General features: G+C 27.5%; 1 protein-coding gene across 1 annotated transcript in view; it reads left to right on the top strand.

Moving 5' to 3' along the window:
* The first annotated feature begins 2,437 nt into the window (after positions 1 to 2,437).
* The window catches only part of LOC100164904, a 224,385-nt gene continuing 223,848 nt past the window's right edge, over positions 2,438 to 2,974 (top strand). The window contains exon 1 of the mRNA XM_029490135.1: positions 2,438 to 2,461. The gene's annotated coding sequence lies outside the window, so the exon portion shown is untranslated. The remainder of the gene's footprint in view (positions 2,462 to 2,974) is intronic.

Below are 2,974 nucleotides of genomic sequence, written 5' to 3'. Positions count from 1 at the left end.
TTGAAAATGCTACCTATTCTTACTAAAGTGCAGCTTAAGTGCCACCCTAGGTGTGGGCCTATGTCACTTACCCCTTGAGCCGGGCCTGATAACAAGTAAGTAGGTACCTGTATAATAATTTCAACCAATTACTTTTAAATTATTATAATAGCCATAAAGCCCATAACCGTAATATATTTTATAGTTAGGGTTCAAAATGAGTTGAAGAAGAGTTTCAATTTTCAAAATATTGTGAACTTAGTTCCTCTTTGAAGTAGATATAAGTTATATGATAAAAACTTATAAAATAAAAAAATTCCTATAAGGTTGGTGGATAGACTTATACACTTAAATATTTTGAGTATTATAATATGAGCGGCAAATGATAATATCAACATAATATCACTATTTTATAAGAAGCATATATGTTATAGGTATGTACCTACAACTTAATTTAGCCAAAGAGGCTATAAGTTTTGTCTTGGTTACATTTTGCGCTTTAATGTTATAATAATTTATCTTTACTTATTGTAAATACAGTTTAGTGTAGTGAAACTATTTTAAAATAATGTAATATTATGAGAAACGCAATAATTGAATAACTTCAGTATTCTGGTATATTTAAATTATATTTCAAGGTTCACATTTCTGTTAAACAAACATATTTCAGTACCTATTTAAAACTTTGAAAGTTATACGCAGTAGAAATGTATCACTGAACCAGTATGATAAATAAACTGTATGATATACAGTATTGTGTTTGTATTCCACTATTTTGGGTTGGTAATGTAAAAAGAAAATACTAATTTTTTTAAAAGTATTAAGTAACGTTTTAAAAAATATTTTAAATCATCACAATTACCTCTTTTTTAAGACAATTATAATTTTTACTTATTTGTGTCATTATAATTTTTTAATGATATCATTCATTTTTAATTCCATATTTTATAGTACAATATTTACAATGGTGCAACCAAGATTGTTTTGTGGAGGAGGGTCCAATCAAGAAATGTATTCATATGACATGTTTTTTTTTGCATTAGTTTAAAATAATATTATTTATTAATTATTGGTTATTAAGTACCCAGGTTGGTAAAATACAAACAATTTTATGATTGACAAAGTATTTACAATACGGTAAGAGTGTCTGTATTATGATACTGAGTAGGTACACAGTTGTGTGACTTCTAAAAATTTCCTTATATTATAAAAAGAGAATTTCTTATTAGAAGTGTTAAAAAGTGAAATGTATCTACATTAAATGACATAAAAAAAAAAATAAAAACGTAAATACTATAACAATGAACAAATTGTAAAAAATGTAGTTTTTTTTCAAAAGGATTTTATAATTACTTAAGGTTAAGTAAAAAAAATATTTAAAAAAAAAGTAGTGATAATATATTTTATTCAAAATTGGTCCAAAAACTAAAACTATTTTATTTAAACATTTTTAATAGGTTCGTAGATAATTTTCTTTACACCTAAATGCATTTATATAGAAACGTTATTAAATAAAATGTATATATAGAAGCGTCTGAGCTAATTTATTGTACGATCGGGGTGCAATAAGAATTTGAAAATTATGTTTATTTTTGTTATCTATAATTCTGACGTAATAATAAGTTTGAAAAGGAATATTTAATTCAGGTGTTGTAAATAAATATATTTGAATATTTCAGTAAATAATATAACAAATAGTCGTAGTAAATAAAGTGTCTTAATTAATTCTTAATTTAAAGGTTAATTAAACATATTTTGAAGTTGAAATTAAATATCAACATGCAGTATTGCGTGTACTTCACTACTTGGAAAAATGTGTTTTAATATAGTGCTTTCTTAAGGTCAAAATATTTTTGCATTAAATAAACACTTAATAAATATATTAACAATTTTTACTATTTCTACTAATTTCTAACTATTGGTCTGAGTAATTTTTCAAAACACGTTATTGTATGAATAACTCACCTGAGTTGTACAATTGAGCAATGACTGATTAGTGGTTTTGTAACAATTCTGAATACTTGGCACAAAATCGAAGTTCAGATAATATTATCTATACAATTGACATAAACTAATTGTAGTTAAAGCAACTCAAAATATCTATACGTTATGAGAAAATCCATTTCATTGATCCCAATATATATAAATTCTACCACCATTTGGCATTTACCATAAAACAATTTAAAAATGTGTATGTATCGAGGTCACCATCACGATTGATTTTCTGTTTTTCACAATTTAATATTATAAATTATTAACATTTCAATAATTTCATTTTAATTCGACATAATATCCAAGTATAAAGACAACGATTATGACTTGGCTCTAAAAATAATCTTTAAATATCTTAAAAAAACATTTGTACCCAGATAAAACAATTGTACCCAGTTACGTGTGCACTCTCGTCCGAGCAACACGCTTATCGTATCGCAGCTCGTATTTTTAGCTTTCGAAGCATACCGTATTTTCGACGTGTGTACAGGTAATATGATTACTTATATAGTTTATTCCTATTCTCATATGAACATTTGATATTATTAATTCACCAAATAAAAATGGGGGATTCGTCCACCAAAGTTATAAGTCTCAAAGACAGACTTATTCACTCATCAAAAACATCGTCTAATAATCCCAATGTCCGATCAATTAACGGCGGGCCCACCGCTAGTCCAGCAGATAACACAAGTAATGACCCTCTATCTACTTTTCAATCTTCCGATAACGACTCCAACGGCGCAATGATATCTATAGATAATAATAACGCTAATGACGATTCCAACAACACCACCAACCGCATACAGAGCGTTCCAAGTGTAAATTCTGCATCTCAACCAAACATGAATAGCCAAACCGATAAATACTCAGCCGGGAAAAAATCTTTCGCCGAGACCACTAGCAACACTTCACTACCCAAAAAAGATCAAGCAATCGTCTTCGAGTCAATTGATAATATTCCCCAGATTGAATACATCATTGCCATCAGCAAATTAACTTC

This window comes from Acyrthosiphon pisum, chromosome A2, assembly GCF_005508785.2.
Source record: "Acyrthosiphon pisum isolate AL4f chromosome A2, pea_aphid_22Mar2018_4r6ur, whole genome shotgun sequence".
Classification (NCBI taxonomy): Eukaryota; Metazoa; Arthropoda; class Insecta; order Hemiptera; family Aphididae; genus Acyrthosiphon; species Acyrthosiphon pisum.
Note: the sequence above shows the minus strand (reverse complement) of the source record. Positions and strands in the feature narration are given on the sequence as shown.